Genomic DNA, 17853 nt, shown 5'->3' with positions numbered 1-17853 from the left:
TATATATATAGAGGCAAGAAAATAAACTTTATCCAAAGAACACATTATTTACATTTAATATGCTCATTTATCTAGGAGACCCAAAAGAACCCACAGATAAACTAGCAGGAACTAAAAAGACGGTTCAACAGGGCACACACATACAAGATCAATAAATTTTAAAAGTCAATCAGGCTCCTCTACACTGGCGATAACAAATTAGAAACTGTAAAAGAAAATAAGAAACAAATAAGATCTAAAAATTGTCACAAGAGCCATATAAATTATTTAGACCTAAGCATACGTAGAAGGAAATATAACGAACAAACTGAGTACGAACAGTTAAACTCCGCCCAACCCAAGGTTAGGAAAAGACTGTTGCTACTTTATGAGAACAGACCCTCTTCTTAAGTAGCAGATCAGTAAGTGAGAGTGAAACAAAGAAACACAGCATTTGAAAAGTCAGCTAGTCCAAGCCTCTTGATCGCACATACAGAAGCTGAAGCCCAGATAGGTTGAGTTACTTGGTAAAGGGCCCAATGTCCTGACTCAAGGACTAGCATTTTTCACTCATCCCTAAGACACAATCAAATGCAGTACCTTGGAAAGAGATGGGAAAAAAATGAAGAAATCAATTATACAGTTCCCCATCTTTAAGTACAGAAATAACTGTGACAAAATTACACGTATTGAGGGAAAATTGAAGTGCAGAGTTTAAAATGTCAATAATCCACAGGGAAACTGGAGACCATTTAAAATATTCATATTAAATCTCTATATAAAAGACATTAAAAGATCTCCAATCAAAATGTTCCTTTTATAATAGATACGGTATGATACAATTTATAATAGATATGGTATGAACCTTTCCTTTTCACGGGAAAGCTTCGGCTGGGAAACAGGAATTGTTCTTGAAAAAAGGGCCTGTGCTATTGCAGAGACTGTGCTGAACCTAGGTCCACAGAATGCTCTGATGTCATCACTGAGGTCACAGAATCCTGCTGTGAGCCTGGCAACCTTGGAAACTTAACAGCCCTGGTGAGCACTAGGCAGTACTGCTGGTTCACTAAGTGGTACAAGTTTTTCAGCCATTTAGGAGACTTGACTATTTTTATTTGTATTGAATCATTTCAACGGATTGCCCAATAGCCAAGAAGGGCCAACCTGTTGGGAAGAGGAGGAGTTGGACATCTCTTGAGGCATCTTCTACGGGAGACTTCTAGTTGGTACCATGAAACGGCGACAAAAGAGGAAACATCTAGAAAATGAAGAGTCCCAGGAAACTGCCGAGAACGGAGGAGGTATGTGGGGGGCAACTTGTCTGGGGCACATGGGTTTCTGCCAAACTGAACCTTCTCTAGGAAGGGGGGGGACTGAGAACGTGTCACCTGTGAAGCAGGGAGCGAGAGACCTTGTCTCACTGATGCTGCCGTATCCATCCGGAGGGTCCCTGTGGTGTGAGATGGCACAGAACGGCCAGATGCCCCCTGGGAGATGGGAGGTCAGCTCCGCTGGTCTGAGGACTCTCTCCTGGGGCAGCCGGGCCTGGAGCTTTGTCGGACTCACAGCAGGCTGCATCCTGCTTGCACAGACCTAGAGGTGCAGCTTTTCTCAGTCCCCGATTTCTCTCTTATTCTCTTGGATCTTTCCCTGGGGTCATGAGGTGGGGGATGTGAAGGATGCAAGGATGCTGAGAGAGACCCATGAGTTGCTTGGCCTCTTTTACCAAAGTGGAAAGAGAAGCCCCATGAGTTGAAGGCCCTGTTGAAAAGTATCTGGACAAGTGGAATGCACTTCGAAAGAAGATTGTTTGTCTAGGGATGGTGTCATATTGAAAGCAAGGAGGTTTTATTCCTTCAACAGGAAGAATTTCCCAAAGGAGATCAAGGGAAGGGAAGGGTTTTCCAGAGACTGAGACCGCGTGGGCAGGGGTGAGAAATGGCCTCAGGGTCCTGCGGGGAGCTCTGAGAGCTACGGCCCACGTGGTGCCTGCGTGCATTAAATGTACGCGAGTAGCTTGCCCTCGGCGGGGGTGGTCACCCCAGAATTCCAGCTAGACGTCTCTGCCCCAGATTAGAGCCCAGTAGCTCCTACCAGGCCCAGGACCCTGGAGACTGTAGGATGGGCCCTGAGAATGGAGGTCTAGACAGCAGGCAGATTTTCAGGCAGTGGCTGGGACAGGCTGGTGAAGGCAATGACCGCCCCTGACCATTCAGAATATTTTTCTCTATGTTCCTGTGTGTGTGTGTGTGAGTGTGTGTGTGTGGTAGTGCTGAGAAGAGCAGGATGAATGGGGGTAGAGTGCTTATCAGATATAAAGTCTGCGTGGTAAAGTTCTTGTCACCCTGCCTGGACCTGGGTGACACTCGGCGTATGTAAGAGTGTATGCAGAATTCTTGTTAGGGGTGTTTTATGAGACAGTAACTCATACACCCATGTACACTCTGATATAGCAAAAATATCACACACCCCACATATAACTTCCGTATTAAACCACACACAGCACATGGAGGTATATACACGCATCCCTCCTATACTACGTTCTCATACAACCCACCTGTATCACAATCCTGTCCTCCAACACCAAACGCTGGAGATGAGGTATGTATATAGACACACACACTATATATATAGGACACACACACACTATATATATATATGTATCTCCTCAACTCTCGCACAAACACAGCTAACCTTAGCCATCGCTAAATACCTCTATAAGAACCAGTCACGTGTCATACACACCACACTTATAACACATTCTTGAGTAATGCAAGACCCGCTTTGTACAAACCACAGTAAACCACAGTCTCACTAACCCATGTCAGGGTTGCCAGATAAAATATGGGCTCTCCAGTTCAATTTGAATTCCAGATAAACAACAAGTAATTTTTCAGTATCAGTATGTCCCCAATATTGTATGGGCCATACATACACTAAAAGTAAGTAATACCAAATACTGCATGGCAATACTTACACTAAAAAATTATTCTGGGTTTATCTGAAACTGAAATTTAACTGGGTGCCCTGTATTTTTCTTCGCTTAGTCTGGCAACCCTTATATACTTACCACCAGCTCCGGTATTATATATTTATTGTATTTTTGTTTAGTCTGTGTCTTCCCCTACTAGAATGTGCAGCATTACCAGAGACTAGAACAATGGAAGAGTGCCAGATACACAGGAGTAGCTGCTTAATGAATCTTGGTGAATGAATGAATGAACACACACCATAAATACAAGCCACACCATGTAATGAGGAAAAGTTACATGTCCCAGAATTCCTGACTTGTGAACAGAAACCATGCACACAAAGGCCACAGACACAGATAAGACACATCTGCACTGTGCTCCCCATGCCAACCCCACACTTACCACAGACTTAACTGATACACATCACTCACTCTTCCCACACACTCACAGTCACCACCGAGGCCTACATTACCAACTAGACAGTGACAGAGTAAGTACTGATTGGAATTAAATCCTGGAGTATCCACTGGGAACCACACTCTCAACTGTGTGTATTCACTGCACCTGACACGTGCCAGACACTCGGTAAATACTTCTGGACAGAGGACTGATGAACCCAGCCTGAGCCTTTCATTCCTCCCTCAGGAATCTCGAAGTCACAAGAGGATCCCCCTCACCTTGGATCCACTGTGGTGGCCCAAGGCTGCAGCCCAGGGGCAGGGGAGGTCTCCTCTGCCCCTCAACACTTCTCGTGTGCTTCTTCTCAGCGCAAGCTCATCTACGCTGGTAAGGGCGTGGGGCTCCTCAGGAGAGGGGGTGCTTGGCTGTGAGGCAGGAGGCACACAGATCCCAGGGAGGCTGAGAGGAAACCCAGGGTCATCAGACGTGATGAGGGCTCTGTGGAGGAGCCTGGGCAGGATGGCTGAGCTGTTACGAGGGCGTGGATCCCAGCTGAGTCGGGGGTGGGGGGCGGGTGAGAATCCTGGTACTACCATGGTGGGGAAGTCAAGGAGCAGGGGCCGGAAACGTCTGGGGTTGAGGTGGAGGGAAGAGGGACCAGATTAAGCATCTTCAGAGGAAAATGTAGGGTTTCCCTTTGCCTTTGCTTGCAGAGAAGGACAGAGTTCTGCATCATAGACCTCCAGCCTGAGAGCAGCAACATCCAGCTCAGGTCCACACAGCTCACACACACATGCGCCCTCCAGGCACAGCCCTTCTCAGTACACATGAACCCCAAGCACGTGCTCCACAGTGCTCTCCTCCTGCACCACAGCCCCATTCCACAAGGAATGCACCACCGATATTCCCAAACTCACACTCCTCGTCGTACACGCATCCATCCGCATCCCTCACATACCACAGCCCTCACCACTGTACTCCACACTCGTGTATACAGACACCGCTCCAGTATCCCCCAACACGCAGATGAAAAGCCCACACATGACAACAGATACACCACTGCGTCCTACGGCCAACAGACACCAAGCTCACGACATAGCTACGTCATGCAAATGTCCCTCTCTTGTCTACCACACCTGCTCCCTCAGGTTCCGGCATGGCCCATGCATGTTATTATGTTTTTAATTTCCTTTTTCAGGAATCCGGAGATCACATCGAGACACTGTCCAGCCTACAGCACCCCTAGCCCAGGTTCAGGAAGAAGGAGAGACCGCTCCCCCATCACACTGTGTCTCCTCCTCACCCTCTTCACCCTGTAAGAACGATCTGCACCCAGACAAAGAGGAAAGGGGCATGAAAATATACTACATGCAGGTACAAGTGAACAAGGGTGTCGCTGTCTCCTGGAAGACAAAGAAACCCTTGGAGTTGCCTGAAAAGCAGCTGAGGATAGAAGAAGTGACCCTTCCTGAGGATGCGTGCACAGTAGGCACTTACCCCTCTGATGTGTCCACCGAAAACCTCCTGTCTGACAGTGAGCCCACTGGGGAGGAGAAAGAGGATGAGGAAAGGGCAGAGCCAGGCAGCCCATCAGGGTCACCTGCCGTCGAGGAGAGACCTAGCGCCAGGACACCGGACTGGATGGTGACCATGGAGACCGGCTTCAGGTGCATGGCCTGCTGCCGGGTCTTCCCCTCCTTGGAGATCCTCCAGCAGCACGTGAAGGGCGGCGTCCTGGAGGGCTTCAGCTGCCGTGTCTTTCATCTCACCATGGCCCAGCTGATGGGCAATGTGGAATCCGAGATCACCCCGAGGAGGAGGACGAGGAGGACGAGGAGGAGGAGGAGGAGGAGGAAGCGAAGCAAGAAGGCCCCAGCCCAAAGAGACCCCGCAGGCAGGGTCTTTCCTCTCTTTTGAGTTCCACACAGCAACTGAGATTCATGGGACAGAAGATCCTGCAAGACGGTGTGGCCGTCCTTGGAAGAGGTAAGGCTTGAGGCTGGCAGTTTTCTGAGCCTATGTCACGAGGGCCCAGAGGAGTCTAAGGGAAGGGGCCGCACACATGTGCTGGTTGACCTAATGGCTCTGCAGTTGCATCAACTTGGGACACACCCAGCACTTCCAAAGGAATTTGAGCTCTGTTGACTTCAACAAGAAGGTGGAGCCTTTTCCTAGGAGTTTTCTCAGGGTCTGCATGATGGACCTCAACTCTTAGAGGACGTACTGCCAGCAGCTCCTTCTCGGCAGAGAGAGCCAGGACTGGTCTGAAGAGAGGACAGGGGCCCTTGCAGGACCAGAACTTTGAGGTCTGAGAGCCTTGGGCCTGAGCTGAGATCTCATCCTGACCACTGGACCTAGCCTTCTGTGACAAAGGGGAATATGAAAGAGAGTCACGTGGAAATGAGGTCCCCCGAGATATGGAAATGTTCCAGAACCTTCGTTGCGTGGTAGTTGATCTGGAGCCAAGCTCACTGTGGTGTGTGTGGCTCTGAGCATTAAGGCAACGCTGGAGGGTAATCCTGACCAGCAGAGCTTGGAGTGCTTCTTGTCTCTTCCTGTTCTACCTTAGTTGTTTTATCCCTTCCAGGGAGAAGAAACGACCCTCGGGATAGTTGGTAGTAAACCAGGGTATAACCTCCCTCAAGGGGACCCGGCCTGCCCTTCATTCAAGATGCTCTGGAAATGGGAACTGACTCATGGTATCGAATTGGCTGAGGGAGCACAACTCCCATGTTGATTCCGGTCAGACATGTTCATCAGACCTAGAGCTTTTCTCCTGATTCAAATCAAGTAGGGTATTAGTAGACTTCCCATTTATTTCAGCCCTAGAGATAGCACATGAGCAAATATAAAAAATCTCTGTGTATCAAAGCATTCTAATGAGCCCTTTCATTTTGCTGTTCATTGTGAAAAACACGCTCACTTTATCTCTGCCAATGAAGTGTTTCCACTTGACCAATGATGCCCCACGATCCCATTAGCCTCACTGAATTTACGGAGCCCATTATGACATAATTTCCCTCTCATTCCTGGCCTGCAGAGAAGAGCAGCTACAGAGCATTCCAAGACTGCTAACGCTCCCCTCAACAATACGTGTCCTCTGAGCCCTCCCAGGGCACATAGGGGGTTTGGGTGAGCAGATCTTATGTGATAAATCCACTCCAGTGGTCTGGCATTCCTATGCCTTTGTAAACCTTCTACAGCGGTGGTTCTCAGCTGGGGACACTTTTGGTCCCCCCTCCCAGGAAATATGTGGCAGTGTCTTGAGACTTTTTTCTTTAAGGAGCTGTGTTATGAATGAGCCCCACGTGGCTGGTGCACATTCATGTGTATGTATCAAGGCACTTTTTTTTTTTTTTTTTTTGCGGTACGCGGGCCTCTCACTGTTGTGGCCTCTCCCGTTGCGGAGCACAGGCTCCGGACGCGCAGGCTCAGCAGCCGTGGCTCACGGGCCCAGCTGCCCCGCGGCATGTGGGATCTTCCCGGACCGGGGCACAAACCCGTGTCCCCTGCATCGGCAGGCGGACTCTCAATCACTGCGCCACCAGGGAAGCCCTCAAGGCACTTTTTATTGTTACAACTAGGGTGGCAGGGAAGAGTATGTGCCACTGGCCCATCTTACATTGCACAGGACAGCTCCCAACAACAAAGAGCTATCCAGTTCAAAATGTCAGTCATGCCAACGTCAAGAAATTTTGCTACAACATACTTAGAAAGTTCTGGCATTTTGACTTTAGCAGACGCTAACTTTGGGTACAGGTTTCAGTCATTTGAGCAAACTGTTGAAGGCATTCCCAGGTAGCCAAGCTAACACGCTGAGTCTGGAATGGGTGTTGAATGCACTCGTATCAACAAATCCAGCCTAACCCAATATTACATTACTCCCACCTGCTTCAATACCTACAAAATCCACACACATTATTTCTCAGGTTTCTATTGATATAAATTATAAAAGTCCTTATTTTAGCAGATAGTGTCTCCTCATGGTCATCCTTTATACCCGGTGGGTACCCACCCCTTCCCTGCTCCCGTCCCCATTTCAAGGACTCTAGTCTGATTACTAGGTCTGGAAAAACGAGAGGTAGTGGAGGCAAGTCTTGAGGATCCACAGTCCCCTGCAAGGAAACTATCTCAGAGTAGAGGCAGACTTCCTTCTAATAGCACAGCAGGCTCAACTAAGAGGTCACAGGTCAGAGGTCACAGGCCTCAGCTTTGTTGCAATCTGCCCATATATTTCCACCTCAAATTTCCAGGATTCTACTCCTTCCCACTGATGCCCTATGACATAAGAGAATCTACAAGGTTGTGAATCAATGTGTTGTCATTCAGCCACTGACTGAATTTGACTTTGGATCCCCTTAAAAAAATAAAGAAATAAAAAGGAAGGAAAGAAAGATAGAAATGCTGATTATAACAAGTCCCCCAAAGTGTTGCTATGTAGCCAAGCTCAAAGCTAAGACAGAAAATCCCCAACGGTAAAAATAGATTTCGAGCTCAAGCTATCAACTGGGAGTTGAAACTGAAGGCCCTACAAAGGCCAATGGAACTGGATACAAAGCTAAAGATTTAGTCTTTAGCATAGATGGGAGTCAAGGTTAGAGGAAGCCATGCACTGGGAGTGAGTTGTGAACTACTCATCACTAAGAATGGAAGAGCAGATCTTTCATTGAATGTGAAGAAAGAAACAGGTAGTCCCTAGTCGCTACCACTGTCTTTGAACCAAACTAAAGAACAAGGTCAACCAGAAGGGCAGATATGAGAATCAAAAAGGAAACCTCTCTGGAATCCTCACTGAACCAAGTCTAAGTTCTGCTCTACTTGTGGTCTTTCACTTACAGAGACAAACCTTTTGGGCTTACCACAGGGATCAACAGACTTTTTCTCTGAAGGGCCAGAAAGTAAATATTTTAGGTTTTGTGGGCCATCAGTGCTCGTCACAACCACTGAACACTGTCAGCACAATGGGAAACACTCAAAGATGGTAAATAAATGGATGGGCCAATAAAGAGCTTTTATGTTCCAATAAAGCTTTAAAGGCAATGAGCCAGCTTGGGCTCACAGGAGGTAGTTTTCCAGCCCTTGACTTAACTCACTAAACTACAAATTACCTTGAGAGTTGGTGGTTTGATATCTACCAAACCAAACCAAACAAGAAAGCCCTAGGATTTCTGACATCTAATGCAATGCAATTTGAGGTAGCATGGACTTTACATACACATGTGAAGGTGTGGTCTAGGAAACCAATCTTGGAAACCTGCCTCTCACATTAAATACATCTTTTGCTGAGTAAAGCCCTTTAACCAAGTAAGTGTTAAACATCAGTGAAATGACTAAGAAGTAGGAAATGGTATGCAAACCTCCTCCTTAACAACTTGTTCCCATCATTCTAGGTTTCTTCCCTATGCACATTTTTCCTCAGGGAATCGTTGATAAATTTTACCTCTAAAACTTACCTATTCCCACTCTCTATCTTCAGGATTTGCCCAATCACTGTTACTTTGTAAACAATTTTAAAAAGTTTTTTGGGGGGTAAATTCCTTTTTTCCCACAGCTAATGGTTCTCTGTGTCATAGTGTCTGGAACGACCCAGCTACTTCTCCAGTCAGACCAAGCACTTGAAAGGACAAGCCGGTACCCCGAGCTATCCATCCATTCACCCAGTAAGGAAGCCTGAGGAGGAGAACTAGGATGTGTAAATTTCTACTGTTGGAATTAAAACAGAATATTCTGGGCTGCATGGATTTATCCTAAACTTCAAATGCATTAATTATAAATATACCGTTACACTGACTAATATTCTGTATCTTTGAATAACCATATACATTTTTTCTTTTTATAACTGATTTCTAGAGGTCTATTCCTTAATTTTGGCCATATATATGTATACCTCATGATGATAGGATTTCTTACTGTGAGGGATTAATATGTTCTTAGTAATTTTTAATATTATATTTTACATTATTTTACTACCTATGTTACTATAAAAATAACAGTATTTTACTGGAAAATTGATGCTCAATGAAAAATTTAAAATATGGAAGTTAAATGTGGAAAAAATCCCTGAAAATCTTGCCACTGTTTACATAAGGGTGAATATCCCTTTACAGATGATAGGATGCATTAACACACACACATACATGTTTGATTAAGGTATGTGATGTACCTACCTAAAATACATTAAACTGTTACATGCTTCTGTCATTAAGTTTAAGCCATCATTTTAACAGATCTGTTATTACATAAGTATCTTAAAATATAAAGACATTCCTATTGAATATTTCACTTTTACAAAATTTAGTAACATTGACATGCTACTCACCTTTTCTATTTGAATTTCCTAATTATAAGGTCCTATTCTATGATTTCTATATCAAAGGGACGCACGTTCTATGTTTTGATATGTACTCAGCAACTTCACTTTGAAAATCAATTTTTCAATCCTCCGCTAGGAAAAAGTGTGCAAGTCAGTCATTGAATAAATATGTTTGATGAAATTACCAAATTTCAACAAATAATTTTTTTCTTTTTATCTCAGGCCAGAGAGGAGTAAGGAGATAGAGAGCTTGACAAAAGTAATCTACTTCAAACAGCCTCTTTTCTCTACTTAAGAAGTCTTGATGAAAGTAATGCTAAAACCCTTGGGAGACAATCACATCAAAACCTAGACGGAAATGTGGTGAATAAGAAACCAACGATCAGTTCATTTACTAAGAAATGTTTGTCCTCTGTCACTGTCATTAGTAACTCTTTCCGACACTTAAACCTCTGCCTTGACATTCTTGAAAAAAGGGTCAACATTATGTTTTCTGTATTGCAAGATGAACAATCCATTTTCAGTAAGTCTATACTGTCACAAAAGATAACCAAATTTGTACTGTATAAGATTCACAGAATATTAGATAGACAAAGTCCAAGATAAGATCCAACTTGAAGCGAGGCTGGGGGGAGACAAATGGAGCTAATCATAGCAGGACGATGCCACATTAATATTACAAATTGCAATACTGAGTGGTTTTCTAACACTTCAAATTTTTGTCTCCCTGAATTACTTTGAAGGCCAGATTTAGGTTAACTGCTCTGAATACAAATTTGCATGAAATTTTGGAGGGGATTACAGCATAATTTTCAAAAAGTTTTTCCTCATTCATTAACTGAACAAATATCGAGCACCTACAAAGTAGCTGACAATGCTCAGACTGTAGATTCAGAACAAACGTCGCTGCATTCGTGGAATTTACGTTGTAACGGGCATAAATTTTCGCATGTTCATCATACTTTTGTACAAGGCCTGCTAAAACTCACACTAAGGCTTCTCCCCTAATATTTAATAGAGGTCAAAGTTCAAACTTACTACACCATTTACCAGAGTTCTCTGCCGTGTGGCCTCCTGACTACTGGGACATGTTGAGCTATGGCTGAAACACCGACTTTAATGAAACAAATGATTTTTTTTCCTTTTGAACTTGATGACTGGAAGAATTCACATGACACCTGAGTTGCTTTTGTTTTAATCATTTTATGGAACTTTTTTCGTGTGTGGGCTCTCTGATGGTCTTACCACTCCTATCACTTTTATAGGATTTATCAGCAGCATGGATTCTGTGATGAACTGTTAGATTGGAGCGCCAACTGAAGCTCTTACCGCAGGTCTCACACTTGTAAGGCTTCTCCCGTGTGCACTCTTTGATGAGACTGTAGCTGTGAAGACCAACTGAAGACCTTACTGCATCTGTCACATCTGTACGGCTTCTCTCCAGTGTGGATGCTTTGATGAAGCTGAAGACTTGAGGCCTGAATGAAGTGCTTCCCACACTCCCCACACTTATATGGTTTCTCTCCTGTGTGGACCCTCTGATGCATGTCGAGGCTCAGGCTCCACTTGAAGCCCTTCCCACACTCCTCACATTTGTATGGCTTTTCTCCAGTGTGGACTTTTTGATGGGCTTGAAGGTGTGAACTCCGACCAAAGCTCTTCCCACACTCTTCACATTTGAATGGTTTTTCTCTGCTGTGGACTCTCTCATGGGCCAGAAGATTTGAGGCCTGCCTGAAGACTTTCCCACACTCCTCACAATTATACCGTTTCTCTCCGGTGTGGATTCTGCAATGAATTTTAAGATCTGCTCTACGACTGAATCCCTTCCCACACTCTTCACATTTGTATGGTTTCTCACCGGTATGGATCAGCTGGTGGATCTGAAGTCGTGAACTCTGATTGAAGCCCTGCCCACACTCCTCACACTTGTAAGGTTTCTCTACACTGTGGGCCTTCTGATGGATTTGAAGATATGAACTCTGACTGAAGCCCTTCCCACATACCTCACATTTATAGGGCTTCTCCCCTGTGTGGACAACCAGATGAACTTGATAATGGGAGTTCCTCCTGAAGCTCTTCCCACACTCATTACATTTGTATGGTTTCTCTCCTGTATGGACTCTTTGATGTGCCTCAAGGTTTGAACTCACAGTAAAGCCTTTACCACACACATTACATATGTATGATTTCTCTCCAGTGTGGACTCCCTGATGGGCCTGAAGACTTGAAGGCCGACTAAAGCCTTTCCCACACACATTACATATGTATGATTTCTCTCCAGGGTGGACTCCCTGATGGGCCTGAAGACTTGAAGGCCGACTAAAGCCTTTCCCACATTCCTCACATTTGTAGGGTTTTTCTCCTGTGTGGACCCTCTGATGAATGTATAGATTTGAGCTACAAATGAAGCCCTTCCCACACTCCTCACATTTGTACGGTTTCTCTCCCGTATGGACTCTCTGATGGGACCGAAGGTGTGAATTCCGCCTGAAGCTCTTATCACATGTGTCACATTTGAATGGTTTCTCCCCAGTGTGGACTCTCTGATGGTCCTCAAGGTGAGAGGCCTGACTGAAGGCCCTCCCACACTCCTCACAATTATAAGGTTTCTCTCCCGTGGGGACTTTACAATGAATAGTAAGTGCTGACCTACGACTGAAGCCTTTCCCACACTCCCCACATTTGAAGGGTTTCTCTACAGTGTGGACTTTCTGAGGAGTCTGCAGCTGTGAGCTCTGACTGAACTCCTTGCCACACTCATCACACTCACTGTGTTTTCCTCCCACGTGAACTCTCTGATGAATATGAAGAACCGAGCTGCAACGGAAGCCTTTTCCACACTCACTGCACATGAGACTTCTCTTTTGAGTGTAATTGCTGGTGAAGATCAAAGGTGGAGAGATCGGTGAAGGTTTCTTTACATTCATTACACTGGTAAGGTTTTTGTCCTGTGTGAATCATAGTATTCTGATCCAGTGTTGAAACCCTCGTGCTATCTTTTCTATAATCACTGTAGCCGTAAGATTTTTGACCCTTGTGTACTCCATGAGCATCAAGGTGATGTGAAATCCAACTGATGGTGTCAACATCCTCTTTACACTGACACAGTTTATTTTTCATGGAAATTTGCTGCTGTCTATTCTGATAATTCTGTGACTCAGTCAATGAAGTTTTCCTCCAAGAATCCTGGGCTCTCAAAGTTGCAAACCTTGCATTTCCAGTACTACTGGGATCACCTGCTTTATCATTTAATATACGGTTCTCATCTTCAGAAATTTGAATAGAGTCCTGCCCCAATCTGGCAGGGGGAATCACCTTGTTTGTGGAACTGACAACTATTTATCATGGAGTCTTGGCATCTGGTTAAGTCATTTGCAATTTGTTGCCAGATTTGCCAGCAGGAAAGCTCTTCACCTGACCCTCTGTCTTGAACGGCCCTCAACTCACTTTGATTGTTTTCTTCTATAAGGACAGAGAATTCAGAGATGTGGACACGTGAAAGCTTTGTTCAAAGATTCAAGATTTTACACTTAAGACACAGTATGAGACTTTAATGAACCTCAGGATGGTTCAGCTTATCTTTCGCACGACAAACGAAGTTCTCTGGTTTATATACTAACAGAAACCAAGAGATGGTCTGTTAAACTCCCAAATACTTAGCATTAATGAAACCCATTTAAAACCAAATGACTACTCTGACATACTATTTAAATCATCTTTCAAAAATTACATGTCATTCCTACCATAACACAGTATCAATAAAGACAAGCATTTTGCTGTGCTCACAGCTTTAACAGTGCCTAGCAGTTTGTCAGGGCTCAAGAAATGCATGCACAGGTGAACTCAGTTTGATTTCTAGGATTCTCTACAATTCTGAATCCCAGGTTAAGTTTGAACCAAGTCAGAGAAGCGAAACAGCTTTTACAAGTCAGGTATCAGATACAGGAAAAGGACTGGAAAGTACAGTTTTGCTTAAGTTGAAAGGCTGCACCCGAGGCGGCAGCACACCAAGGGGGTTAGTGCTGAGGAGAATATGAAAGGTGCTAAAAACCGGGACTTCCCCGGTGGCACAGTGGTTAATAATCTGCCTGCCAGGGACACAGGTTCGAGCCCTGGTCCGGAAAGATCCCACATGCCGCAGAGCAACTAAGCCCGTGAGCCACAACTACTGAGCCCACATGCCACAACTACTGAAGCCCGCGTTCCTAGAGACCGTGCTCTGAAACAAGAGAAGCCACTGCAATGAGAAGCCTGCGCACCACAATGAAGAGCTGCTCCCACTCACCACAACTAGAGAAAAGCCCATATGCAGCAACGAAGACCCAATGCAACCAAAAATTAATTAATTTTAAAAAAGGTTCTAAGAATCAGTGGGGTTAAAAAAAAGCATGAAGACCTATGCACTGGATCCTTCTGAGGCATTTGTGCTGCCTAATATGTTCCTCCACTCCCCCTGCCAAGCAGGAGTCAAAATTTAGAGGCTAGGGAAGAATGCTGTCTCTTTAAAAACAGCATGGAAAATTTTTGGACACAGATACATTGGTCTTTAACAAGAATGAGTTCCAAAGTGAAGAATGGGGTTTATGAGTGAGCTGGGAATAAATTCCATAGCCTGTGATAAATATTGAGAAGAAACAGACTAGAAACTATTAAAGAATGATCAAAGCACTCAAGGTGACATTATCTAAAATGCCTTCTACAAGATACATACAAATGCACACACACACACACAAAATGTTTGTAGAGCTAACAAAGATCAATTTCTTATTAGTGAGGTGGGCTTTGGAGGAGGCAAATGGGACGCAGTGGGGCAAATCTTTTAAGGGAAAGGCTAACTCACCAGCTGGCTGTTTTCTGAGACCTGTTCTCCCCTGGTATAAGAGATAAGGAAATAGAAATTTCTTTCCTTCTATGGGAGGGTTACCTAAGAAGTAGACATAAGAATCCTCATTCAAAACAGTATTTCCTCCCCAAATGAATTTGCTCTGCTACTAAGAGCTCAAGGAAAGTCACAGGGAAAGCATTTTACTCAGTTTGGTTATAATTACAGGTTCTATACAGATTTTTTGTGCAAGTTGATGAGGGCCAACTTGTACAGAAAGGCAAACACACACATACACACATCATGGGCACCTGAGAAGTTAGAATTAGGCTAGGAATTCATTTGAAGACAAAAAAACATTTAGCAATATCCCTTATTCACTCGGATTTGTTCACCGCCTACTAGCTATTTTCATGGAAGGCTAATTTCTCTATCCATTAACTCATTCGTTTATTCAAGAAATATTTAAGAGTTCCTGTCATGTACCAAGACTATGCTAAGCACTGAGGCTAGTGAGCAATAAACATATAACAGACCGAATTCCTCCTGCACTCCTGGATTACCCTCCAGTGGAAGAAAGAGAGGTGAGAAACAGGTGAACAAAATGTACATGAGTGAAACGCTTAGAGACAAAACAAGGCAGGGCAGAGAGAGTAAGAAAGACAGGACTGTATTTTCCATAGGGTGGTCAGAGGACAGCCACCTCCTCATCTTTAAGGTGACTGACTGAAAGAAGTAGAGGCCTAAAAGATTACAGGTGAAAGAGTATTCCAGGCAGAGAGAAGGACAAGGAAAAGGCTCTGTGGCAGAAGCATCCTTTGCACGTCTGGAAAAGATAGGGTAAGAGGGAGGAGAGGTGATGTATTCAGGGAGGTGGTGGAGAACGAACAGCAGCCCACAGAAGGCTCTAGAAGCCACTTTAAGTGGTTTTGATTCTAAGTAAAAGAAGCCACAAGAGAATTTTGAAACAACAACATAACCTGACTTAAAGTTACAAAAGATCACTTTGCCACCTAAAGAACAAACTGTGGGAGGAGAAGGGTGGCAACAGGTGACCAGTACAAAGACTATGCAATAATCTTGGAAAGAGATTTCCAACTGGGACCAGGTGATGGACAGCACAGGGCTGGTGAGAAGCAAAACAGATAGAGAGCTAACCACAGGAACTCACGACTGCTTGGTTCTCACCTAAATTTCTATCTGGGTTGCTGAATTCATCAACCAAAGCCTCTCTTCTCTTTCTATATGTTTTGTATCTCGTTTGAAGAATGAGAACATGCAAAGTCACAAGTTAACATGAACGGGCTAGAGCTAAAGTTTACTAGAAATTTGAGTTCCAACTGCATATTCAAGGTATTGAAAGCTGTGTTTTTCAAACTTTGGATCACGACCCACTGAAGAAACAGCATTTATTTCACAACCTAGATACACAGGTAGAAAAGTATACATTACTAAAACGAAGCTTGAATGACCTATATCTAACCAATGTCTCTTTTCATCAAATCTGTTCCCACTGGCTCTCACACCACTCATGCCATCGCCCAGAGTTTCTGCTGCAATGTGTTGTACTCTTCCTAAGAAACTCTGATATTTTCTATACTATTTTATTTCATTAAAAAAATCACACGTAGGGCCTCCCTGGTGGCGCAGTGGTTGAGAGTCCGCCTGCCGATGCAGGGGATACGGGTTCGTGCCCCGGTGTGGGAGGATCCCATATGCCGCGGAGCGGCTGGGCCCGTGAGCCATGGCTGCTGAGCCTGCGCATCCGGAGCCTGTGCTCCGCAACGGGAAAGGCCACAACAGTGAGAGACCCGCATACCACAAAAAAAAAAAAAAAAAAAAAAAAAAAAAAAAAAAAATCACACGTAGGGCTCAATAAATTGGCTTTATAATCCACTAATGGCAGGGAGGGAAATCTGAAAAAGAATACACAAGGTACAGCAAGATACTGTCGATTTACAGTTCTTTTACAAAATAATTGAAAAGGAACTGAAAAACACTGTTTAGAAAGACCAGAGACATCCTCTCGTGTCCCACAGGAATTGCAAAAGTCTGGTCCCCAAACTCAGGGAACCACCTCAAGAGGCCCAAAGCCTTGAAACACCAAGGTCACAAAGACACCCGCAGAGAAAGGCTGTCCTCACCCACTGAGACCAGGTTCCGGAAGTTTTCCACCATCACATCCTGGTACAGCTTCCTCTGGGCCGAGTCCAGCAGCTCCAGCTCCTCCTCTGTGAAGGCCACGGCCACGTCCTTGAAGGTCACCGCCTCCTACGACAAACAACACCACCTCAATCTTATACCCAGTGGCCAGTGGAAGAGGGGCAGCCCTGAGAAGACGAGGAGGATGGGAAGTTGCTCCGGCTCCTGTGAGGTGTGCAGACTTCCCAGCAGCCCCTCCTTCCATCCTGCCAATGCCACACTGACTTTCCTCGTGCAGCTATGAAAGAGAAAGCTTTGTGTATTTACCTGGGGCTCTCAGACAACTCATAAGTAAACTCCCTAGAATTCTAACCACTGGATCCTGAACTAAAAAGCTTTCACTGTTTAATTATTATTGCCAAGTGCCCCAGAAACAGTTACCAATTTAGTCCTGGCAGTATTTGATGGCACCTGCTTTCTCATTGAGGTGGGAACCAGCTGAGAAGGAGTGTTATATGTGGAAATTAACCAAAAGGCCATGCCAGGTCTCTGAATGAAAACTCTTTCCCCGTTTCTGTCTTTCGCTTGAATGCAATACTCTGACTCCAGACCCTTGGTTTTCTGGGTGAGTCTGAGTTGGTTCCTCCTTTTTGCACAACCCCTATTCTTTATATTTAAAACAAAGATGAAACCAAGCACCTCTTTATACAATTGTTCTGAGCTGTCTATGCAGTGACAAGTGCTTTAAGTACCACTGGACTTTTTAAACTAAGGTCATGTAGTACTCTGATTAGAAAAAAATATAAGATGGAAAAAGAAACAAACCAGTAAATAAAATACACAAAGGGTCTGACTCAAGCATGGGGAAGACTGAATCTAACTCTGGTCGTGAGAAAACTTCTAACAATACATTATTTTTTCTGCGTGAAGCAGCAGTTTGATCCTGCTGTGCTCTGCCGTATTTGGATATTCTACCAAAAAACATCCAAGGCACCACATATAAAACATACCTCTTAAATTCTGAATACCTAAACCTACTATGTTAAGGGCAAAAAGGGGCAATATTCTTCAGAACAGATATTTTGAGAAAAAGGTTAAATCAGGAACACTGTCACTGTAGTGCTCCTAAAACAGGAGAAGTCTTTAAACTAAATGTCTGTGAATAAAGAATAGTTTAAAAAATAGGTGCAGGGCTTCCCTGGTGGCGCAGTGGTTGAGAGTCC

At 44.5% G+C, this 17853-nt stretch overlaps 1 pseudogene across 1 annotated transcript; it reads left to right on the top strand.

Moving 5' to 3' along the window:
* The first annotated feature begins 1210 nt into the window (after positions 1–1210).
* On the top strand, positions 1211–9024 carry LOC307064133 (protein FAM170A-like; annotated as a pseudogene). The gene is made up of 3 exons: positions 1211–1280; positions 4549–5336; positions 8924–9024. The product of its transcript is annotated as a protein FAM170A-like (transcript).
* The last annotated feature ends 8829 nt before the right edge of the window (positions 9025–17853 follow it).

Source organism: Hyperoodon ampullatus, assembly GCF_949752795.1.
Source record: "Hyperoodon ampullatus genome assembly, chromosome: 15".
Taxonomy (NCBI): domain Eukaryota; kingdom Metazoa; phylum Chordata; class Mammalia; order Artiodactyla; family Ziphiidae; genus Hyperoodon; species Hyperoodon ampullatus.
This window is presented reverse-complemented; position numbering and strand designations above follow the sequence as displayed.